Source organism: Saccopteryx leptura, chromosome 1, assembly GCF_036850995.1.
Source record: "Saccopteryx leptura isolate mSacLep1 chromosome 1, mSacLep1_pri_phased_curated, whole genome shotgun sequence".
Lineage (NCBI taxonomy): Eukaryota > Metazoa > Chordata > Mammalia > Chiroptera > Emballonuridae > Saccopteryx > Saccopteryx leptura.
In genome coordinates this window covers 84,930,147-84,957,041 of record NC_089503.1, presented here as the reverse complement: position 1 = coordinate 84,957,041, position 26,895 = coordinate 84,930,147, and the positions used below count along the sequence as shown (strand labels likewise).

Here is a 26,895-nt window from a genome sequence, read left to right as displayed (position 1 = left end):
AAAAGTTTTGTTACAAATTCATTATAATCCGAATCATATGTTTTAATTAGTTTAATACCAAGTAACACAGGAAAATCTTTTGAAAAGAAAAAAAAATACAATTTCATGCCATCATAGAATAGAGTATGCACAAGATGCATATATTACACATGATATATGTATGTCATAAATATATCATATATATATATATATATAGTGATAGACCTATCTGTATCTACATATCTGTCTATCAATTATCTATTATATGCCAGACACAGTATTAGTAGAAGCAGGAGATAACAAAATAAAAGATCTAATTTCTGTTCATCTAAAGCAGTGTTTTTCAACCAGTGTGCCACGGCACACTAGTGTGCCCTGAGACATGGTCAGGTGTGCCATGGGGAAATTAAACATGGGTCCCCAAACTACGGCCCATGTGCTGGATACAGCCCGTGGAGGCTATTTATCTGGCCGCCGCCAGCTGCCTATATCCGAACATAAACATTCCCCTCACAATCCCTCCAGCTATCAGCGACAGGAAGAGTAGAGGCACAGGGAACGCTCACTGACCAATCACCTTCTAGGATTCATCCCGACCACTAGCGATGAACCAATAGTAGGCCGCCTCTCATCCACACCCAGGAAGGTCGCCGCTAGGGCTACCGCGCACTTGTCATTGTGTGGCCAGGGCGAGTAGTTGAAGCTACTACTCCTCCCCATGGTCCCGATTTCTAATCCTGGTCAGTACTGGAGGTAAATGTTGCCACCACTAGATGAAGCCTCAGCCTCAGCTGGTTATGTCTATCCTGATGATGTATATAGATATTTGACCTTTTTCTTTTTAAAAGAGGCCCCCGCAGAGGGTGATATACAATGCATCACAATGTTATCTAACTTTAAAGCTAAAGTTTGCTGATCTTCCTTTGGACAGTTTTTGGTTATCTGTTGCCAAGGAGTTCCCCATTCTGGCCAACAAAGATATTTTGACATTGCTCCCGTTTTCAACCACATATCTATGTGAGCTGAGCTTCTCAAGCTTGACTGCAATAAAAACTAAAAACAGAGAGAGACTGAAAACTGTTGAGGAAGAGCTTCATGTGTGTCTTTCTACCATTCCTGCCAGGATATCCCTTTTGTGTTCATTGAAACAGGCCCAGATTTCACACTAAGTGAGTATAAATACATTTAGAAACTATATTATTAACTATATGTATAATATGTACTGTGTTAGAGTGTCATTGTGTGTCATTTTAGTAGGTGGTGTGGCCCAGGATTTTGTAAATGTAAAAAATGTGCCGCAGCTCAAAAAAGGTTGAAAATCATTGATCTAAAGATTGCAGTCTAGCAAAGGTAAAAGGCAAATAAACAGTTGTGCTATAACTGATTTTGTCCCAGGCTACATTAAGAAACATTCTTATTTCAAACTCCCAGAATCCTGCAGGGTTTCCTGGAGGTAATTAAATTATATCTGAACTATGCTTTGGAGGATACACAGCCATCAGGCTAGGAAAGGGATAAGCATTGTAGGCTGGGGATCTTGTCATAACTTTTATTGAAAAACAATCTTTTTACCTGGGAAAACCATTGCCTTTCCTGGGAACAAACTTATTCATGCTTGTGTAGCAATAAATAAGAATTAATCACCTAATTTTGGCAAACCGAAGAGTTGACAGGATTCAGGTTGTCCTCATAATCTCGTACTTAGTGTATACACACCTTCAAGGCATGAGATGACAAAATATATTGGGGATATAGGAGTATGAAGGAAAAAGTTTAGGGTAAATATTTGAAGAATGTGTGCAATATAATTCTTGCCAAATTGTATTTGCAGTATTCCAAGTAAAACTTAAAGAAGACTTGAATCGCCTGACCGGGTGGTGGTGCAGTTAGATAGAACGGGCTCTCCAGCTTGAGCGCGGGGCGCTGGCTTGAACATGGGACCATAGACATGACCCTCTGGTCACTAGCTTGAACCCAGGGGTCACTCCCTCTGCTGGAGACCCCCCCCCCAGTCAAGGCACATATGAGAAAGCAATCAATGAACAACTGAGGTGCTGCAATGAAGAATTAATGCTTCTCATCCCTCTCCCTTCCTGTTTGTCTCTATCTGTTTCTCTCTCTGTGTCTGTCACAACAACAACAACAAAAAAAAGAAGAAGACTTAAAATACTGACACAAAGGCTAGGATAGATATCAGTTATTTAGGATGGAAAACTGACAGTGTTAAGCAGTGTGAAGTAATTTTTCAATATTAAAAGTCAGAGAGCCTGACCAGCAGTAGCTCAGTTGATAAGTGCCAACCTGGGATCCTAAGGACCCAGATTTGAAACCCCACGGTCGCCGGTGGCTTGAGTGTGGGTTCATACAGCTTGCATGAAGGCTCACAAGCTTGAGTGCAGGATCCCTGGCTTGAGTGTGGGATCATAGACATGACTCCATGGTCACTGGCTTGAACCCAAAGGTTGCTGGCTTGAGTCCCAGGTCCCTGGCTTGAGTAAGGGGTCATTGGCTCTGCTGGAGCCCCGCCTCCCCAGTCAAGGCAGTATGAGATGGCAATCAATGAAAAACGAAGGTGTCGCAATGAAGAATCAATGATTTTTATCTCCCTTCTTGTCTGTCTGTCCCTCTCACTCTCTCGCAAAAAAAAAAAAAAAAAGAGAGAAAGGGAACCCAAGGTGATTCCCAATTTTCCAAGCTTACTGTCAGAGTACACCCTGGTGTCATTCACTGAAATGTGCTAAAGCTCAAATAAACAATGTTAGGAAGGAGATGATGCTATTACTTAATAATGGACATATGACATTGAAGTTGCTTTGGGAAACAGCAGTGGAGATGCAAAAGTAGGACATATACACAAGGGGTTTGCAAAATCAGGTTTACAGTTGTGAGTACATGAAACAAGAGCTTATCTTATATTATTATTATGTATTCATTTAGTTGTTGTTGTTATTGTTATTAATATTATTATTGTAACTTACTTTTGCCCACACTTGGATATATTTTGTTTACCTCTAAGAGGCTGCATGGATTGAGAAAAGGAGTGGTCTTTGTTTAAAATAAGTAACTGGTAGACCATTAAAGATACAAGAAACAATAGCAATATTTGAAAAGAAGGCTTCTAAAGAAATAAAAATGAGCTTGACCAGGCAGTGGCGCAGTGGATAGAGCGTCAAACTGGGATGTGGAGGACCCAGGTTCGAGACCCCGAGGTCGCCAGCTTGAGCACAGGCTCATTTGTTTGGGAAAAGCTCATCAGCTTGGACCCAAGGTTGCTGGCTTGAGCAAGGGGTTACTGGTCTGCTGTAGCCCCGCAGTCAAGGCCCAAATGAGAAAGCAATCAATGAACAACTAAGGTGTCACAATGAAAAACTGATGATTGATGCTTTTCATCTCTCTCCATTTCTATCTATCTGTCCTTATCTATCCCTCTCTTTGACTCTCTCTCTGTCTCTATAAAAAAAAAAGGAACTAAAAATAAGGTAAAACTAAGAACTTTACAGTGTGTACTATTTTTACTTTTTACAACACAGGCTGCTTATGAAACCTATCAAACTTGGTTGTTAGGAATACATATATAGAAAATACAGAGGCAAGATAAATTCTTGAGGGATCATAGCATTTGAAGGTGGGAAGAGTCGCTACATTTGGAGTTCGTGGATTAAACTATGCATGGGCCATTTCAGAAAAGTTGTTAGTAATGTGCCTAAAGGTGCCTGTAAATCAGGAATCCCTAGCTGAGGACTAGATTATCAGGACAATTATTTATACTAATGGATGATGGAAAAAAACAGAATCATTATTAAGTTTTGATTCTTTTTATTCATCAGGCCTGGTACTTGTTTTTTTGTTAAATAGTGAAAGTATGGCAAAATAGTGGTTATTTGCCTTCATGTATGAGTGTATTACCTCTGAGAACTTGAATAACATATCCAGAGTCAAAGAGTCAGAGATAAAATTACTTTCATTACTTTCCAAACTAGGTGTGCCTTATTTCTAATGGAGAATGATACATTGTCTTAGAAATAACGCACTAAAATTATATGACAAGTGGGTGACTGAATGAATGACTGAATCACTGATTCTCTTGCTAATTAGAATACATTTTACCTGACTATAAGACTCAGAACTACTGACCAGGCAGTGGCGCAGTGGATAGAGCGTCGAACTGGGATGCGGAAGACTCAGAACTTTTCATTAATCTAGGAATGGGCCCCCTTTGCTGTTGAAGATGCAAATCAGGTATTTTGCAGTAGCAGCATTTTGCTTGGAGCTAGGACAGTATTGCTGTGTCAGTGGTTTCCTGAAGGCTACATCTACATTTCAGGTTGACTTAGTCGGAAAAGGATATATTGAGGAAGTAGGATGGCAAACATTTTTTTAAATTAAATGTTAGTTAAACAAGTCTAGGGTTATTTAAACCCATTGTGAGTGAATTGCATTAATTTCAGTGTTTTCTCCCCTCATAATTGAGTTGACCTGGACCTCATTCATTTCATGAAGAAGCAGGAGAACAATCATTATTCAAAAAGCAAACTGCTGAGGTAAAGTTTATCCCTGAGTGTTCCAGTGGCAATGCAGAGCATAACAGATTCAAAGAAAACTTCTACTCTCAGTTTTTTTAAACACACAGGCAAACACAAACAAGATTATGTCAATAGGTAGGTAGGTAGGTAGGTTGGTAGGTAGATGATATAGATAATACATATATTTATTTTTATATATATATATATATATATATATATATATATATATATATATATATATATATATATATATATATAGTTTACACAATTTTCTGAAAATATTTTCTTCCAAAAGTCATCCAGATTAAAGAAAAGATACTATAATGGGTTTTGCTAGAATCATAAGTTTATGCAACACTTAAGTGGAGATTTGTTAATATCTTACACACTTAAATGAACATAATCAATTTTAGTTCAGTAACCTACACAATAATGAAATAGTGTAAGCAGAAAAAAAGCATATAGGCCCTGGATGGTTGGCTCAGTGGAAGCGCATCTGCCTGGTGTGTGGAAGTCCTGGGTTCAATTCCTAGTCAGGACACACAGGAGAAGTGACCATCTGCTTCTCCATTCCTCCCCCTCAACTTCTCTCTCTCTTTCTCTTTCTCTCTCTCTCTCTCTCTCTCTCTCTCTCTCCCCCTCCTGCAGCCATGACACAAATGAGTAAATTGGCCCCTTGGTGCTGAGGATGAGTCCAGGGTCTTACCTCAGTCACTAAAATAGCTTGGTTGCTGAGCAACAGAGCAGCAGCCCTAGATGGGCTGAACATCAGCCTCAGCTGGGTGTTGCAGGGTGGATCCTGGTTGGGGCACATGTGGGAATCAGTCTCTCTGCCTCCCTGTCTTTCACTTTATTATAAAAAATAAATAAACTTATAAATGGGAATATATTCATTGTTATCATGTTTTTATGAACACAATTATACAAATTATGTAAATATGCTAAAATAAATAATAAATAAATTGGGTTACTTTCATACCATGGAAGACTTTAAAACAAACAACAATAATATGAACTGATACAGCATAATATCCTAATTATATTCTTAGGTGAAATAGAAAGCAAGTTTTACATAGAATGCACATGAATAAACAAATGAAAAAAGACAGACAGATTGAAAAAAATATTACATAAAAAATTATTTGTGTACTTCATAATAAACCTGGAAAGTAAAATTGAGATTCATGAAAGAAGGGATTCTCCTTTCCATTTTGAACTTTTCAGGTCTCTTCATTTGTCTTTAATTATAATGAGCATGTATAAGTTAGTCTTATATATTTTAAAGGATACCATCAGCGTTAATTACACTGACTTAAAAAGTAGGTTAACTGCCTGACCCGGCGGTGGTGCAGTCAATAGAGCGATGGACTGGGATGTGGAGGACCCAGGTTTGAGTCTCCGAGGTCGCCAGCTTGAGCACGGGCTCATCTGGTTTGAGCAAAGCTTACCAGCTTGTACCCAAGGTTGCTGGCTTGAGCAAGGGGTTACTCCATCTGTTGAAGGCCTGCAGTCAAGGCACATATGAGAGAGCAATCAATGAACAACTAAGGTGTCACAATGCGCAATGAAAAACTAATGATTGATGCTTCTCATCTCTGTTCCTGTCTGTCCCTTTCTATCCCTCCTCTCTCTGACTCTGTAAAAAAAAAAAAGTAGGTTAACCAATATGTCAGTTTGCCTTAAGTTACTATCACTGTCTGCATACAGACTTTCTCAGACCTTTGATATAAGATCAAAGAAAGACCTCCTTGAATTTGTGTGACAGTTTGGCCTGCAGAAACATTAATAAACTTAACCAATAAAGTTATTTTTACATCGTTGAATTTGCCATAATGGCACATGCAAATATATGAGAGTGTGATGTTTGTGTGTGTTCTTCAACTCAGTGAGGACAGTAGGTCACAAAGACATTTTTTAATAGTCACTAAAATTTTGGTTTCGGTGACTTTCTCCTTAAAACAAACAAAACCTACAGCTTAATGCAATAGCTCTTTCAAAGCTAAATAAAATGAACCACATAAGCCTTAATCATTTTTGTTTATCTCTATTTTTAGTTTTCCTTCTCCAATGCCCAAGCCTCCTAGATCTTTAAGTACCAGAAAAATCCATCTAGTCCTGTCCTTCAAACTAGTAACTTTGGCTAACAAATTAAGCCCTTGAGTTTGTACCTTCAGTTACTGTGTTTCCTTATAAGAAAATCTTTCTTTCCACTGAAGAGGGCACAGTGTTTCTAAAGTTGAGCGGTCTTTCATCTCCTTTAGAAAAAGTACATTTTGCAAGAAATTTGATGTATACCAAAACATAGTCATTTTTTATTCAACAAACTTTTTCTCAGTTATTATAATTTAACTGCCTTAATATTGCCAAAATTCTTGTAGCCTATTAATATACTCACAGATTCTTAAGAAATTTGCATTCTAATTGGCTTCAAAACAAAGTTGCTAGCCCTGGCCGGTTGGCTCAGTGGTAGAGCGTCGGCCTGGCGTGCAGGAGTCCTGGGTTCGATTCTCGGCCAGGGCACATAGGAGAAGCACCCATCTGCTTCTCCACCCCTCCCCCTCTCCTTCCTCTCTGTCTTTCTCTTTCCCTCCTGCGCTGAGGATGGCTCTGTGGCCTCTGCCTCACGCACTAGAATGGCTCTGGTTGCAACAGAGCCTCGCCCCAGATGGGCAGAGCATCGCCCCCTGGTGGGCGTGCCAGGTGGATCTTGGTTGGGTGCATGCAGGAGTCTGTCTGACTGCCTCCCCATTTCCAACTTCAGAAAAAATACAAAAAAAAAAGAAAAAAACCCAACAACAACAAAAAACAAAGTTGCTATAATCATACATAGAGACATAAATGTGAGCAACTGATAGTGGTCAGTACCTGTGGTAAAGGGCATCACTTCCCTGAAGATAAGATGTGTGTTGTACTTCCTAAGCCCTTGCTATATTCTGCATCCGCCTGGTAGAGGATAAAAGAGGGAATGGGGAGACATCTTCATTTTTTGTCAGCTTTGGCCAAGAAATGGTACACACCCCTACACTCATTCTTTCCATTGGTGGAACTAATCAAATTGTCACACCTGTGAAGGGGGCTAAAAATATTTGGTCACTGGCTCAACAAACACCTTCTAGGTGAAAATGAATACTATAGAAGATAAGAACAGGTTTTGGTGTTAGCTAACTTGCTGTCTCACAGAGTATATGTTCTCTTATAATGGTATCGAATTAAAAAAACTCCAAACAACATGAAGAGGTGTCTTCACAGAAGGGGTTTGTTTGAATATTTTTATATGTTGTAGTGTGTTTATTTCATTATACTAGGATAATTCTGATCTCCTGGTTACAAAAAGGAAATATCAGTGAATATTTTTAAAAAATATCCAGCAAAATAAAGAATTATGAAAATAGAATATCAGTGTCCAAAAGTGTTTATATCATAAAGTACAATACACTATTGTATGGTACATACTAATACTAAAAGATGATTTGTTATTTATCTAAAATTCATATTTAACTGGGAGTTCTGTATTGCATTTACTAAATCTAGAAACCTGATTTTTATTGAATTTATTAGGGTGACACTAATTAACATAAGTATACAGGTTGAAAACATTATTCTTTTTTTTTTGACAACCTTATTCTTAAGGGAATATTAATAACATTTCAATTAAAGGTAGGAAGTAATTTTATTCAGGAATAATTGATAACATCTGAATGAGCATTGCGTATGCTTCTTTCATGATCCAAAATAAGAATTTATTCTTTTATTCACTGCCTTATTTTCACTTTACTCCAACTCCCAGAACCCCATTATATTGAAGGCTTAAATCCAGAAATTGACATGGTCAAATATTAGGCATCAGCTGGTTTTACCATTCTTATTCAAATTAAAAAAAAAAAGACATGACAGTGGTAAAGTGTCGGCCTGGCGTGCAGGAGTCCTGGGTTCGATTCCCGGCCAGGGTACACAGGAGAGGCGCCCATCTGCCTCTCCACCCCTCTCCCTCTCCTTCCTCTCTGTCTCTCTCTTCCCCTCCCACAGCTGAGGCTCCATTGGAGCAAAGATGGCCCGGGCGCTGAGGATGGCTCTGTGGCCTCTACCTCAGGCGCTAGAATGGCTCTGGATGCAACAGAGCAATGCTCCAGATGGGCAGAGCATTGCCCCCTGGTGGGCATGCTGGGTGGATCCCGGTCGGGCACATGTGGGAGTCTGTGTGACTACCTCCCCATTTCCAGCTTTGGAAAAATGCAAAACAAAAACAAAAACAAAAACAAACAAACAAAAAAAAACACATGAAAGAGAATAGTCACACATACTCCCAGTATAACCTACCTTATTAGGTAAGTCTTTTTCTATTGCAGCTAAACCATAAAGAACAACGTAGCGTTTTTGTTATGTTATAGTACAAATTTCATAGAAAAACTATCAACACAGAAAACAGTATAATCTGAAAATATATAATTATCTGCTTGAAGAATTAATAAAAATAATTATAAAACTTTCATTGTCTGCTAGGAGTTTTATGGCTTTAGGTCTTATACTTAAGTCTTTAATTCATTTTTTAGTTATTTTTTTGTGAATTGTGTAGATATGGATCTAATTTCATTCATTTGCTTGTGACTATACAATTTTTCAACCTCATTTATTGATGAGACTATCATTTATCCATTGAGTATTCTTGGCTCCTTTGTCAACTATTAGTTGACTATATATTTATGAACTTATTTCTGGACTCTATACTCTGCCATTAGTCTCCATGTCTGTTCATATCTTGGTACCATACTGTTCTGTTTGAAGTCAGAATGTCTGACACCTCTATTTTTCCTTCTTAGAAACTCTTCAGCAATTTGGGGTCTTTTGTGGTTCTAAAAGGATTTGAAGATTGTTTTTCCATTTCTGAAAAAAGTGACATTGAAATCTTCATAGAGAGTGTATTAAATCTACAAATGGCTTTTTCCCCAATCCATGATCAATAATAATTTTCCATTTTTTTGTGTCTCCTTCAGTTTCTTTCATCAATGCCATAGTTTTCAGAGGATAGATCTTTCATCTCCTTGGTTAAATTTATACCTAAGTATTTTATTTTTGTTGTTGTTACTGAAAAATGTCAGTGTTCTGTTGGTTTTTTTTTGAATATCTGATAATTTATTGTTAGTGCACAAAAATACTAATGATTTTTAGAATAAAATATTTGAAAGATGTTCCTTAACATTGATATTGGTAATAACTTTTTGAATATGACACCTAAAGCACAAGCAACAAGAACAAATACAACCAAGTGGAACTACATTAAACTAAAAAGCTTGCTTACTTTGCTCTTTTTTTTTTTTTTTTTTTTTTTTACAGTGAGAGAGTCATAGAGAGGGATAGATAGGGACAGAAAGACAGGAATGGAGAGAGATGAGAAGCATCAATTATAAGTTTTTCGCTGCGACACCTTAGTTGTTCATTGATTGCTTTCTCATGTGTACCTTGACCGTGGGGCCATAGCAGACTGAGTAACCCCTTGTTCAAGCCAGGGACCTTGGTGAGCTTTTTCCAAACCAGATGAGTCCACGCTCAAGCTGGCAACCTTGGGGTCTCGAACCTGGGTCCTCCACATCCCAGTCGAATGCTCTATCCACTCACTGTGTGACTGCCTGATCAGGCTTGCTTTGCTTTTAAAATACGATTTTATTGTATTTGGTTTTAAAACAGCAAAAGAAATGATTAACAAAATGAGAAGACAACTTACAGAAATGGAAAAGATATTTACAAACAACAGGTTTGATAAGGGGTTAATATCCAAAATATATAACAAACTCATACAAGTCAATAGCAAAAAAGGTTGGAGTGGAGAGGAGAGCAGTGGATCTAAATAGATTTTTTCAAAAGGAGACCTGTAAGTGACCTAAAAAGTACATAAAAAGTTTTTCAACACTACTAATCATTAGGGAAATGCACATTAAAATCAAAATGAGAATTCACCTCAAACCAGTTAGAATGGTTATTTAATATATATATTAAAAACACAAAATATAATAAATGCTAGTGAAGATGTGGAGAAAAGGAAAGTCTTATGCATTACTGCTGGGAATATAAATTGGTACATCTTCTATGAAAAAAAGTATGTAGTTTGCTCAAAAAATTAAAAATAGAACTATGATACAACCCAGCAATTCTACTTCTGGGTTTATATTGGAAAATAATAAAATAACTCTCACAAGGAGATAACTGCACCACTTCCAATGTTCACTGAAGCTTATTTACAATAGCTAAGATACGGAAATGGCATGTGTCCATTGATGCATAAATGGAACAAAAAAATGTGATAGATAGATAAATAGATGATAGACAGATAGATGATTGATAGATGGAAAATGCATATAACACACACACACACACACACAATGAAATATTACTCAGCTACAGAAAAGAAGAAAATCCTGCCAACATACATGAAACTTGAGGAAATTATGCTAAGTAAAATAAGTCAGACAGGAAAGACAAATACTGTAGGATCTCCTATACGGAATCTAGACTCAGAAACTGAGAAACTATTGGATGTTGGTAGAGGTGGCAGGCAGGGGTGGATAGAAATGGGTGACTGTACATATTCCCAGTTATAATATAAATAAGTTCTGGGATATAATGTACTATATAGTGACTATAGTTAATAATACTCTAATGCATATTTGAAAGATTCTACCGGAGTAGACAGTGAAAAGTCTCATCACATGAAAAAATTTGTAACTATGTGAGATAATGAATGTTAACTAAAGTTATTGTAATAATAATTTCACAATGTATACATATATCAAATCATTATGTTGTATAGTTTAAACTTATACAGTATCATATATAAATTACATCTCAGTAAAACTGGGGAAAATCTTATGGTCACCAAATGAAACAGAATTACTAGGTATGTTTCATGTTCCAATTTCAAAACATTGGGTGTTAACTATTTTAGTAGAAATAGAATTCAAAGCAGCACTGTAAAATTTTAGATGAGATATTATTGACCAAAATTACCTTTTATTTGATAAAAATGCTTTTGATAGGGAAGGAAGGCAGAAATTCAATAGTGCTTTAAGTCAACAAGGGAACTTATTGACTTGGGTGATTGCAAAGATCAGAGATAGGACTGGCTTTAATCATGGCATCACTAGAAGTTTGCTATATCAATGCTTTATCTTTTATTTCTTCTCACTCTAACATGTCAGTTTCATCCTAAAATTAGTTCCCCTGATAACAAAAGTGGCAATAGTGGTTTCAGACCTCATATACTCTAACTGTGATGTCCATAAGGAAGAAATAAATTTAACTTTACTTCTCTCCAAGGGTAGAAGAAACATTTTTTCCCCAGAGATGCTAAAACCAACTACTGACACCCCATCATTTCTTACCATGTTATGTATCCATTCTTAAGACTATCACTGGAGACACAAGTGTGAGTGCTATACATGGCTAATTTAGGAAAACCAGAGCCTTTGGTAGGAATTTGAGAATATTGTAAAGAAGAGGTTTTCAAAGGAATCTCTGTGAAAAAGGAAGAATGATGCTAGATAATAAGAGTATTAAAGAAAATCAACATAATGAGACTTGCTTAACAAAGATTTCCTGGAAATAGGATACATTAAAATAGAAAATATGGGTAAGAAACTAATGCAATAACTCAGACTCAAGATATTAAAAGCTTTGACCAAGAAGTTGGCTCTGTTAATGAAGATATAAATATATATGAGCTGCCCTGGCCAGTTGGCTCAGTGGTAGAGCGTTGGCCTGGCGTGCAGGAGTCCCGGGTTCGATTCCTGGCCAGGACACACAGGAGAAGTGCTCATCTGCTTCTCCACCCCTCCACCCCTCCTTCCTCTCTTTCTCTTTCTCTCCCGCAGCCAAGGCTCCATTGGAGCAAAGTTGGCCCAGGCACTAAGGATGACTCCATGGACTCTGCCTCGGGCGCTAGAATGGCTCTGGTTGCAACAGAGCGATGCCCCGGATGGGCAGAGCATTGCCCCCTGGTGGGCATGCTGGGTGGATCCCGGTCGGGCGCATGCGGGAGTCTGTCTGCCTACCTGTTTCCAACTTCAGCAAAATACAAAAAAAAAAAAAAAAGAAATATATATATATATATATATATATATATATATATATATATGAATATATAATATATATATGAGAGGCCTAAAACTATAAGAACAACAAATGGCACAGTGACTCTTCCCTGACTGCAATAATACTATTAAGAGCTATAAAAGGAAAATCCAATTTTTATATGTTATTCTTTATTATAAAAATTGATTCTGTTTAGAAAACACAATTTTAAGAGGACCTAGAGAAAAGCAGCAAAAGTAGAAAAAAGACATGAAAATGTGACCTATTGTCTCAACTCTAAACCCACTATGGCTGAATGGGGACCCATTAGGTAACTATAACCACAACACAGGGACAAGTATAAAATGGCCACAACCTGAACCCAAACACACAGTAACTATCAATGTACAAAATGAGATCTCTGGTCAAAATCAACTCCATGAGCTCTGGCCTGGTTGATCTGTTTATTAGAGAGTCATGCCGACACTCCAAAGTTGCGAGTTTGATCCCAGATCTGGGCATATCCAAGAATCAACCAATGAATGCTCAAATAAGTGAAACAACAAATCAATCTCTTAATCTCTCTCTTTCTGTCTTCCTTTCTCTCTCTAAAATCAATATTTTTTTTCTAATTAACTCTATGAAAATTTGTAAGGTGTGTAGAGTTTGATGGCCTTTGAAATATACTCCAAATAGAAGTCTATACAGGGAATATTTTTTTCAATTTTCCTCAGTGAATTTCTGAAGTTATTAGTCAAGTATTAAAAAAGGAAATTGCTTTTTGCTACAGTCAGGCAGGACATTTTTCTGTACCCCTCTAGTTCTTCTGGCTGGTTTAAAATTTAATTCACATGAGACAGATTAATAAGAAAAAAACACCAAAGTCAATTATGTATTTATGGTAATCTCACATACATGAAAGAGTCAGAGACCCCCATATAATTGAGAGGTACAGAGATAGAAAGGTAAATGGGATATATATGATATCTTGAGCTAAAGACAGGAATAAGGTGTGTCGGGGGTGGGGAGGCTTCAGAGGGAAGGGGGATAATTCATAGGATGATCTGATGTGATGATGTTCAGTAATTAGATATCTGCTCTGTCATACAGATAGGACAGTCACAATGATGTATGGTAATAACTGTTACTATGGAAAGGCCCCCAATTTAAATTCTTTAACTGAGAGGTAAGAGTTTCTCCTGTACTCACAGGACTTCTATTGCCTTCACTCAAAATAATCCACATGCCAAAGTGGCAAATCTTAGGAAGTCCTCTTCTGAACCCTTTCACAAAAGCCTGAATATTCTCACCCTGGTTGAGTGGATTAGTGGATGAAGCATCTTCCTTTTACACTGAGGTCGCAGGTTTGATCCCCGGTCAGAGCACATAGGAGAAGCAACCAATGAGTATAAAACTAAATGAAACAATTAAGTAGAACAAGGAGTTAATGCTTCTCTCTCAAATCAATGCAAAAAAAAAAAATTAAAAGCCCAAATATTCCCATTATGACCTTATTTTCACTTAGTAATATACTTTGTCACCTTTTCACTATTGCTGTCACCTGTCAGGTACATTCCACTTTTTATAGTTGTGTGAAGAAAACTCCCATTTCAAATAATAGATATTTACTTGAGATTGTTTCCAAACTCACTATCTCATGATTATACGTCAAGTCGGGCTACATGTATGTCATTTCAATTCTTCTAGAATGCTATGGTTAATTCTGTTGGTGTTGTTTGTTCCCTCTATGTTAGCTATATAGTTTTGTTTTCTTTCCCAGATGTTTGTCATTATGACCTTTTTTTGGAAAGCTAGTATTTAAACTCTTTCTACATTTTGCTACTACTGTGTCGCTGTAGAAAAAAGAACTCACTACCTTTTTTCTACCTATGGTCACTTGCTTTTTCCATCACTTCAACTACAATTATTTTTCTCCTTAATTGCCAAAACTTCCATGAAAGGCAGTGTTCCCTTGTATCTTCTCACAAATGGCTTCTGACCAATCTTTTCTGGATATGTGACTCAGCTTTTCTAACTCTATTTTTTATCAAATCATTTTAATTTTTCTCGACACAATTTTTAGAAAAAAAAAACATGTTTACTAAACAATAACCTATTCCCAATAAAATGAAATAACTAACATTAAATTAATATCTTCCTATATAGGATAATTATACTCTTCTCTAGCGAGTCTCTAATGAACCTCTTTCTTTCAGTTCATTGCATGTGCCATGCTCTGTGTTTCTCCTTCATCCATCAAGCCTCTGGCTTAGAGAGCACTTAACTCATGTTTTTTTCAGATGAGTGAGTTGAGCTCCTTGAAGGTAAAATACCCAAAGTTAAACAATTAGGAAAAGTTGACAGTCTCTACTTAAATTCTGGTTTATCAGACTCCAAACCTGATATATTTTTTAGAATATTTTGTTTCTCTGTTTTTCTTTTTTAAAATTATGATTAGTAGCTTCTACATTAGGGTTCATATTTTGAATTTATACAGGATTAAAACATACCAAAATCTATGGTTAGGTATAAACGGAGTATTTCACTACACCTCGTCTCAGTTACTTAATAACGTTTTCTAAGTAACTTCACAGAGATGGCTTCCCATCCATGGTTCAGATATCTCATCTGGAGTATTCTGTATGATGCATACAGAGAGGCATAATTTGTTTAATGCTTGCATTTCAATTCCTCAGCATATTGCTTGTCACCCATTGTTCAGTTCTGTAGAATTACCTCTGCCTTACAAATGCTAATTTACTCGTAGAGAACTTCATGGCTAAATTCTGACTGTTGAAGCTAGATTTCTCCTTTCAGACCAGATGAAAACTTTAATGTATCAAGCAAAATACTAAAAATAAGGTGATTAAAATAGATATTTCCATCCTTTGATTTATTGGAGAACAAATCTTACCTTTCATTTCTCCTCTCTAGCCACTTCTTAAAAATTGTTTTCATGAGTTTCTAGTCTGCTACACATTCCTTAAATGTTAGCCCTTTCAGAGAGTGTGATCTCAGTCCTCATGTGCTAAGTGCATTAAAAGGGAACTTTAAAAATATAAAAACTATGAATAATAATAGCACTGGTGTTCTCTACTAAATACTTATGTGTGGACTTTAAGTTTAGTACACCATACTGCTTACGAATAGATTTTTATTTCTCTGATTTTATTAATTTATGTAATAACTTAAATTATGTTTCTTCTGTTGATGAAAATCTGAGAATTATGGTCAAATTTATCACTTATTTTTTAAGATTAATTAAAATCACAGAATTACATTACTATTTGAAAAAAATGGACATACTAAATATAATGTCCCAAAACAGTTTTAAATAAAATTTTAGTATTCATTTTTCTGTGTAATCTCTTATAATATCATGTAAGAAATCTAAGAAGTAAAATAGTATGTCCAAATTCAGGGAGTGACTATGTCCAGATATAATAAAAGTTTTAAATGAAGGTAAACATTAAAATTTAAGAGGAAGACACTTGTTTCAATCCCTTCATATGATACAAAATCATCTATCTTCCAATTTTTAAATTTGTTTATGTTCAGTCCAGTTCCTCTCCCAATCTCTCAAACTTGCTCTTGTTTTTGCTCTTTCATCCCTTGTGCAGTACACAGTCTCTCTGGCAAAGGGTCTGTAGTAGAAATATGGTAACACCAGAAACTTCCTGAAGTCCTTCTGTGATTGTATCATCTCTTGACAAAATTTATGTTTCAAAATAGATATCTTGCTGCATAATTCATATAAATATTACCTTAGATCATTATGTTAAAATAATGCATCAAAATATATATATAGACTCTATAATATTGTAGGTAATTCAAGTGGGAGAATACCATCTCAGGTGATTAGACTTCATTAATCATAGGTGTGTCAGTATTATTATAAAAAGCAATACTCATGTTTCCTCAGAGCAGTTCCATTAGATAGAATGAAAAGTTAAACTATATATATATATGACAAAATCACATACTCGTAAGTTTGATGCTATAAAATATTAAATCATGCTCCAAAGCTTTTCAGGGCTAATATTTCATTGTTCTAACAGCTTCACTTTGTCATGTTTACATGCTTACACACCAGAATAAATAATGCTGCACTACATTGGAGGGCTCATTTTTATTCAGTTATATGACTCCCTGGAGTAATGAAAACTAACCTAAATATTTTAACCTACTTTTTGGCTGAGTGAACTGTAGTTTAGCAAGTAGCATTCCAAAAGAAATAAATAAATAAATAAAATAAACCTATTTGATTGGTACCTACTAACTCCAAGAGAAATGCCTCTAAATTCTGTGAAACTCAAACTAATAGAAAGAGTCAATTGTACTGCTGCATTTAAAGAGAAAGAAAAAGGAAAAACAAAGGCATTTATTTTTAAACAATTGAGTAAATATGATATTTGTATTTTTGCCTCAGTATGATTTTCAGCCTTTGTTTCATGAAGGCAATATCATATGGTATTCTATTAGATTTACAAGTGGCATTCCAATATTTTTGGGTTTTTTTTGTAATAAAGCATTTTCAAACTTCTATTTTTAAACCAATTCTCACATACCTTTTTATTGTTAATTTAATTACTAGTCCTCCAAGGAGAAGCAATGTATCCTGATATGACATTTAACAATAGTCAAAATGTGTAGAATTATGATGACATAACTGGATAGATTCTCAACAATATCATTTCTTTTTACAGTATACACCACAGACTACAATTTTCACAATGCTTGACTGTATTAAACTGTTAATTGAACTGGTACGATGTGACTATTCCTGGACAATAGAATGGGGAAGGTAGTGATGACCCTACTTTGTACTGTTTTTTAAAATTTCCTCCCAGATCCTTGGTTGGGGACTGAACCTCCATCCTTATGAATATAAGTAAGGAATGAGATGTCAAAGCCACACAGTACAAGAATTCTGAAGTCCAGAAACAATACTATACAAAAAGTTCCCAGGGAAGATCCTTCACTAGCATCAGACAGTTAAGTAAGAAAGAACAAGTAAAGATATTACATATTATTTGTTTAATTGACTGAAATTTGGAAGCTGTTCATTGTAGCATACAAATGATAAATTTGTTCATTATGATAGGGTTAAAGATAGTAATCCTGAAGGTCAAATATATTTATCAGAACTATAATAGGAGGACAAGTTGATGTGTGTAACTAATCAGCTAGTTCTGATAATCTCATGTACATCCACCTAATTAAGCATCATTGAACAAAGATGAGACATTCAACTCTAATTGATGAGTTCTCTAACAATATGAACACATGAATTATAGAAAAAAAAATAACCCTTACTGTGGCCTGAAAACAGGTTTTTTATTCTCTAATTCCTACCATATATAGCTACTTGAGGTTATTTCATCTCCAAGGAGGCAATGTGTTACTTTTGTTTTACCACTCTGAGCAGCTGTCATCCAAGACAACTATTTGTAAAAACAGAGATGATGATTATTGTGGAAAAGGCTATTTTTAACAAGCATTATAAGAGTAGACTGAAAATATTAGTGATATGCTTGAAAACATTACATATTTTTAAATAAAAAAGTTATAGTCATTCTGGAGGGAGTGTGTGTGGAGATAGTATATAAGAAAATGATAGAAAATACATTTTAAGCAAGCTAAACTATGTAATTATGATAATGTTTAGAGAGAAACCATATGACTGAAAAGTGATGAACATTATACAAAAATGATAGAGTTAGGGGCATAATGGATCTCTAGTGGAAACAAAAAACCAAAATCCTAGCATACTATTTGTTCTGTGGTTAATAAAATTTATATAAATTGTAATTTTGTTTTTCACCTTCACAATTAAACTATAATATGATACACAGAAGACAAAAAAAATTATCAGATATGTGTTCTTATTTATTTATTTATTCTAAAGAGAGAGGAAGAAAAAAAAGAGAAAGAGCCCTGGCCGGTTGGCTCAGCGGTAGAGCGTCGGCCTGGCGTGCGGGGGACCCGGGTTCGATTCCCGGCCAGGGCACATAGGAGAAGCGCCCATTTGCTTCTCCAGCCCCCCCCCCCTTCCTCTCTGTCTCTCTCTTCCCCTCCCGCAGCCAAGGCTCCATTGGAGCAAAGATGGCCTGGGCGCTGGGGATGGCTCCTTGGCCTCTGCCCCAGGCGCTAGAGTGGCTCTGGTCGCGGCAGAGTGACCCCCCGGAGGGGCAGAGCATCGCCCCCTGGTGGGCAGAGCGTTGCCCCTGGTGGGCGTGCCGGGTGGATCCCGGTCGGGCGCATGCGGGAGTCTGTCTGACTGTCTCTCCCCGTTTCCAGCTTCAGAAAAATACAGAAAAAAGAGAGAGAAAGAAACATCGATTCGTTGTTCCTTTTATTTATGTATTCATTGGTTGGTTCTTGTATGTGCCATGACCAGGGATCGAAACCTCAACCTTAGTGTATTGGGACGACCATTCTATCCAACTGAACTACCTTTAAGTGGTTTTAACCCAGATATTGTAAAAGTAAAAATAAAGTTACAAAAGTTGGGAAGTAAAAGGGAGTAGAGGTGGAGATAAGAGTAGTAGTACTAATATCTTCATATCTATAGCGACAAAAATCAAGTGATACTGAGAAAAATTAAGAGTTTAATAATTAACATTAATATTAATATTTAACATTATTGAAGTAGTCAGAAGGAGAAAATTAACATTTAACTGTAGAATTTTGGAAAATGGGGCTGCCATTAAGGAGTATTTTAATAACAGACTTTTACTTTTTATTATTGATTTTGTTATATAATTTTAATCATATGCATATTCTGCCTTTCTTCTTTTTTAATGAGCTATAGAAATGACAAGAGAACAGATAGTTAAAAAACAGGAATTAAAAGAAAGCAGTACTGGCCCTGGCTGGTTGGCTCAGGGTAGAGTGTTGGCCCAGCATATGGAAGTACAGGATTTGATTCCCAGTCAGGGCACACAGGAGAAGCGCCCATCTGCTTCTTCACCCTTCCCCTTCTCCTTCTTCTCTGTCTCTCTCTTCCCCTATCGCAGCAAAGGCTCCACTGGAGCAAAGTTGGCCTGGGCACTGAGGGTGGCTCTGTGGCCTTCCCTTCAGGTACTAGAACAGTTCCCGCCTCAATGGAGCAGTGCCCCAAATAGGCAGAGCATTGCCCTCTGGTGGACACGCCAGGTGAATCCCGGTGGGGCACATGCTGGATTCTGTCTGACTGCCTCTCTACTTCTAACTTCAGAAAAATACAAAAAAAAAAAAAAAATAAGAAAGAAAGAAAGCAGTACTTATAGGAAAATACCATGCACAAAGCAGGCTGCAAGAAGAGACAAAACATGGCATATTTGGAAACCACCAACTACTTCTGAGTGTACATGGAACCATAGGTGGACAGGTAGTTAGTGTGAGGTTGATCTTGTCCTGCTCATTAATGACACTGGAGTGAGCCCTCTTGGTTAATGGGCGAATGGGATAGCAGAAAGTGTTTTCAACTCATTGAAAGTTGCCTTCATTTATATATTTTGTTATAATGATCTTGTATTGATATTTAGAGAGCCATTAGGCAAATTTTCATAGGAGCCAAGGAGTCTCCTGATTGGAAAGAGACTAAGGCACATTTGATGTTTCCTATTATTTGATATGGTTGTTTGTATGTTGGACATGATCCAAGTGTTGTCCATTCACAGTATATCTGAGACACCAAAAGGAAAAGTACATGAGGGAAGAAAATAAATTTTCATATGGGTATTTTTGGCAAAGGAACCACATTCCATTTCAAAAGAATGAGTTTAATTTTATAAACTCTTTTATATATATTTGAGACAACTGGACACCCAAGTAATATGTAAATATTTGTTTCATTCCTACCATGATCCAATAGTTACTGAATGAAAACTCTTGGCAGCAGATAGCAAGCACCTTGTCCATGGTCATTTCTCTGCAGGCATCTGCTACATTACATAACTAGCAGAGCATGCCAACCATAAACACAGATACCTTCTGGGAATTCGGTAATTTTCCTTTGTGTAATAGTTTTTTCCCCTTACTGGATCCCCGCCCTCTGGCGGTCTTCAGGTTCTTATCTACGTGCAGTGTATTTGTTAAGGCTGACTCTAGACTTACAGATGGAAAGACAGACGCAGCTCCTCCATGTTCTGGGTTTCCCTAAAGCAGCGGTTCTCAACCTGTGGGTCGCGACGACGGTGGGGGTCGAACGACCAAAACACAGGGGTCACCTAAAGTCATCGAGCAGTGGTTCTCAACCTGTGGGTAGCGACCCATAGGTTGAGAACCGCTGCCCTTAAGTTATCTAGGGATCGTGTTGCTCCCTTCTATAAGCTTTCTTTCCCATCATTTTATAGTCAATAAAAAATGTTAAAAATATTATCTGTATAGCAAGAAAATAGTCCCATATGGGTTATTCCTTCCTCACTCTATAATTTCTCGTTAACCTCTACACTTTGAGTTTTAAAAATCTGTATGTGATCCAAGCTACATTTTTGAAATAAAAAAATACAATGAACTGTCCACTGTTTTTGAATTTGAAAATCATAGTTTTAAATTTTTTTTCAAAATCAAAACTATTTATTTTTTATTTTCATTAAGTTCTTTTATGTTTTTATGTCCCTTTTTTAAAACATAGTTAAGAAAAAAATTTATCATCACTTAATTCACATTAAATAACAAAGACAAAAAATTTGATGTAATATTCAATGTAATGCATACAATCTTGTTCAGAGATATCTGAAAGAGATGACAACAGGTATTTATTAAAATACTATTAATTTGGCACATACAAGCAGGGAAGGTCAAGTGATCTATAGAAATTAACTAAAAAACAACTTCAATATATTACAGAGTAAAAATAATCTGTTGGGGAAACAGATAATAAATAAACAACAGTGGTCATTAGCCCTGGAATGACTGAACCTGAGAGGATCATATTAATTATAAAGCAAAGATGTAGAATTAGAAACAAAATAATTTGTGTAATTATTAGTCCATGACTACAAAGATGTTTATAGTTTTTCCAAACTAAGTTAAAAAATGATCATTTTATTGCCTCTTATGAATAAATTAAGTTCTCCTACCCATTAACTGTTCATAATTTAGAGTACAAAGAAAGAATGTAAGATCCATGTATGACCCCATATCCTCTACCACATCTCTCCCTCCAAGCAGTCACCACCCTGTTGTCCATGCTCTTCTTTTCATCCCTCCCCACTCCCCAACTCTTGGTAAGCACTAATCTTTTCATTGCCTTCATGGTTCTGCATTTTCCACACTGTCATATAGTTCTGATCATATAGTATGTAACCTTGTAAACATTGCTTCTTTCATTTAGTAATATTGCATTAACATTGTTGACCATTATTTACGTAAGTCACAGAAATAACCTGTCATATGTGACATATGAAATCATGAATTGGAAATCAGCTGAGTCACTAGGGGCCAGTTCACAAGTATAAAAAGATGGAAAGTACTTTAAATATTAGAAGTTATAGATTTGGATGTTAATGGAGGTTAAAACACTTCAGATGTTAGGAAACAAGACGGTAAAAAAAGGACCAAAGAATAAACAGAGTGAATCTCAGGAATATACAAAGGCTCAAGAATCAAGTAAAATTAAGACCAAACCCCTATACAGGCCTGGCCTGCGGTGGCGCAGTGGATAAAGCGTCAACCTGGAAACGCTGAGGTTGCCAGTTCAAAACCCTGGGCTTGCCTGGTCAAGGCACATATGGGAGTTGATGCTTTCTGCTCCTCCCCCTTATATCTCTCTCTCTCTCTCTCTCTCTCTCTCTCTCTCTCTCCCCTCTCTATAATGAATAAATAAAATCTTGAGAAAAAAAAAAAAACCTATACAATACTTATAATTGTGCCAGGCATTGTTATGAATGTTTTATAAACATCACATCATTTAAAACCTTACAATAGCCTGACCTGCGGTGGCTCAGTGGGTAAAAGCATCAACTTGGAACACTGAGGACGCCGGTTCAAAAAAAAACCCCAGGCTTCCCTGGTCAAGGCACATATGGGAGTTGATGCTTTCTGCTCCTCCCTCCTTTCTTTCTCTCTCTCTCTCTGTCTCTTCTCTTTAAAATTAATAAAATCTAAAAATAAATAAATAAAAATTTAAAAAAATTAAAAAAAAAATAAATAAATAAAACCTTACAATAATCCTCTAAACTTGATACTTTGATATCTCTATTTTACAGATGGAAACTTATGAAACTGAGGAAACGAGAGGTCAAATAACCTGGCAGATGTAGCACTGAAGGCACGTGAAACAGTGATCTGGCTGTAGAGTCTACACTGTTTACTGAGCCAAATGTCTGTCATTGATGGGCACAGCTCTGATAAGGAAAGTAAATTGAGCTGTACAAAAAACAAGTGAAAATCTGATGTGACAGATAACTAAAATATTCTGCAGAATATTTATATTTTTCTGTCATATCCCAAAATATATAAATTTGTTAATGGAGGTCATAACAAAATTTTAGTTTGCAGATTTTTAGGTAGAATATTATTATAAATATTTTGAGAATATGAAGAAGAAAGTGTTTCATCACTTAGATTTTTAAGGTGAGACAGAAATATAAAACATTATTAAAAATGGAATTTTAATATTTTTATGCTAAGTAGCATGTTGAATATATATTTCTTAATTTAAAATTTAAAGACAAGAAAAGTACATTTACTTATTTATAATTTAATTACTGAAATTGTATCTACCTTCGCCCGATCTGTGGTGGTGCAGTGGATAAACCGTCAACCTGTAATGCTGAGGTCACGGGTTTGAAACTCTGGGCTTGCCTGCTCAAGGCACATATGGGAGTTGATGCTTCCTGCTCCTCCCCCTGTTCTGTCTATCTCTTTCTTCCTGTCTCTCACTCTGTCTCTAAAAAAAATATGAATAAATAAAATCTAAAAAAAATTTAAAAACAAAACAAAAAAATAAATTGTATCTACCTTCAGAATTGACTTGAAAAAAACTCCACTTATCTTTCTAATTTCAACATGTTTACAACCGTTTTCAGCCCTGCTATGTTATGCTCAATGAAATAAGATCCAATAAAACCAAAGAGTTTTTATTTATATACGTTTTTTATATTTACTGAGCATAAAAGCTGAAAATGTACAAAAATAACTTTAAAAATTAAATTATTAATTTATTTCTTGTTATATTACATAATATATATTTCATTACAAACTATTTTTATCCAAAATATTTTATTTTTATTGAGTTTTAATTGAATTTATTAAGGTGATGCTGATTAACATATTTATACAGGTTTCAGGTGCTCGATTCTACAATTCATCTCTGTACACCGTGTTGTGTGTTCACCCCCCTGAGTCAGGTCACTGTCCATCACCATTCATCCCTGCTATACCCTCCTCCACCTGCCAAAATTGTTTTCTAAGTATAAAGGACATTCTGAAACTCATGCACTAAATAGAATTTGTTTCTGTTCTAATCAATATTTATATTCTTGAACTAATTGTTTTTAAAGCAAGGATCAGTGAAACTAGCTGAATATGACTAGTTGACCTCTTTATCCTCTACTTTTCCAAGAAATCAAAAAGCTGTATGTATTTTCATCCACTGTTTTACATTTTAATATATGCCATTAAAATTAATGTTCATTATGATGAATAGGTACTATTTTCTTTTGACATGCATTCAAACAACTTAGTGTTTAGGGGCTAAACAAAATCCCAAGAACAATTTAAAAACAATCAAAATCTTTCTTGAGTCAAATAATCATATTAGATAAAACCTACAGAATATAGCTCTAAAACATTCATTTATTTTTTATTCTACAACAGCAGAATTTATTTTTGTCTTAATTAACATATTGCTGAAACTTAAATATTAGCAATTATTGTTTAAATTGTTCTTACTCTATGTAAAATAAAATTAAATCATTCCTGAAATCTTGTTATTTTTATTAAATTTTTATTTGGTAAACATCTGACTACAGTTTTCTAAATTTATCTCTCTCTCATATATTCACACACACATACAAACACACACACACACATATATATATATATAAACTTATAAACTTTATATAAATAGCATTGTATTAATACTGCAGAGAAAGCCAAAGAATATGAAAGATAAGCAAAAATAATTCTGAATTTCACATGCCTCTTCAATCCATTTGTCCTAGTTAACACAAATAGATGACAATGATATTTATAAAAGTTATTTTTAAAATAACCAACAAAATATTTATATAAAACGGTTTCTAGCCTCTTCAAAATCTCCACAAAAATTATCAATGATAAAGCAAGGAAAGATGAAAACTCACACCTTTACTTAAAGTAATATTAATTTATAAGCTGAAATATGGAAAGATTCTGACTAAAAAGAATCATTGCAATGATTATATAGATTACACTGGATAGACCAGTAATTATAGGTGTGTAAGACAGCTAGTATTCAGTGTGAGAGATAGGTGTGTTGGAATTGAATGAAAGGAATTCAGAGGAAATTCATTAAATTCTCTTGATTTAAGTATTCATAAACAATGTTGATGGTTTAGAGCCAAGATATGCCCTAGTACATAGTTCACATTGGACATTATAGTATGCCATACATTCCTTTGGTTCAAATAAAAGGAACAGAAGAAATCCCTATCTAAATCCAGTAATACTTCACAGGAAGGATGCATGCAAAGATGTTTCTCAGATACTAAAAAGTAAACTAATTACTATATCTGAAAAAAAACATTCACTCAACATGAAAATTGAGAATGGATAAGGGTAATTCACCTACTTTATCTACAACTAGATACAGATAAAGCATCTTTTACAAAACAATTCAGACAGATAACATTAATTATAAATTGAATATTAAAAATATGTCAACATAAATAGGATGTGTAGAATGTTTCTGTTAAGACTCAAGGTGTAAACATATCTTGGCCATTTATAATAGGAATCAAAAAAAATTTTTAGAGGTCTTCCATTTGCTGTCAACCATATAAAGCAAAAGAATGCATGCACTCTTAAAATGTGAGCAAAAAACCCATGAGATGAAACAGCATGAAGAAAAGTCGAAATAAAATATGATGGTAAGCCACCAATATAAGTTAAATGAAAAGAGATGTGGAATTTTAAGGAGAGTAAAAAAATAAGTAGCAACATTTTATATATATATAATATATATATATATTATATATATATAAAATGTTGCTACTTATTTTAAAAATATATATTGATATATATATATTTTATTATTTAAGAACAATTTAATCTAATAAGTATAAAATTGAAATGATGGGAGAGTTTGTAAAAAATAGAACAACATATACATTATTTTTAATATGAAAAAAAGTTGATAGTAAATGTGGAAGTAAGCATGACCAGGCAGTGGCACAGTGGATGGAGAGTCAGACTGGGATACAGAGAACCCAGGTTCAAAACTCCGAGGTCACCGGCTTGAGCGTAGTCTCACCAGCTTGAGCATGGGGTCATTAGCTTGAGTATGGGATCACAGACATGACACCATAGTCATTGGCTTGAAGCCCAAGGTTGCTGACTTGAACCCAAGGTCACTGGCTTGAACAAGGGGTCACTCACTCTGCTGGAGTCCACCAGTCAAGGCACATATGAAAAAGCAATCAATGTACAACTAAAGTAATGCAATGAATAATCGATTCTTCTCACCTTTCTCCCTTCCTTCCTTCCTTCCCTCCTTCCCTCCCTCCCTCCCTCCTTCCCTCCCTTGGGAAGATAGATATATTCCTGCATGCACACCCACTGGGATCCATCTGGAAACCCCTTTCTGGAGCCAATGCTCAAATCAACAGAGCTATCCTCAGTGCCTGATGCTGACACTTAGACCAATTGAGCTATTCTCAGTGCCCAGGGCGATGCTTGAACCAACAGAGCCACTGGCTGTGGGAGGGGAAGAGGGAGAGAAGGAGGAAAGGGAGGGGGAGAGAAGCAGATGGTTGCTTCTCGTGTGGCCTGACAAGGAAGCCAACAGGCCAGGGCCTCAATTCTGCTTTCTAACATTAATCCAAGTTTACATAGTCTTAATTTTCATGTCAAATCTATAGGTTTATAATAGTAAAACTATATAAATTTTGATCAATGTTTTAAAACACTCAAGATTATATAATTAGATTTAATGTAAACAATCTGAAATAATAGCTATCTTCCACATCTTTTCTGTTATATTGGTCAAGGGACCAAGAAGTCATAGTCACAAGACATAGAAAACTTACCCATGTCCTCCTTGTTTTTAGGGCTCAGCTTCACCAATAAGTGTATTTAAATCTATTTGCCAATTTTATCATATGTCCATACTGAATACCTTGAAAACAGACCATCAATAAAA

At 35.7% G+C, this 26,895-nt stretch overlaps 1 protein-coding gene across 2 annotated transcripts in view; it reads right to left on the bottom strand.

The window, feature by feature from the left end:
- CNTN5 (contactin 5) overlaps positions 1-26,895 on the bottom strand; it is a 1,309,320-nt gene that overhangs the window by 824,914 nt on the left and 457,511 nt on the right. Inside the window, exon 3 of one of the 2 annotated variants that reach the window (XM_066360732.1) lies at positions 7,368-7,445. The exons of the other annotated variant lie outside the window; for it this stretch is intronic. The gene's annotated coding sequence lies outside the window, so the exon portion shown is untranslated. The remainder of the gene's footprint in view (positions 1-7,367; positions 7,446-26,895) is intronic. 2 annotated transcript variants of the gene reach the window in all.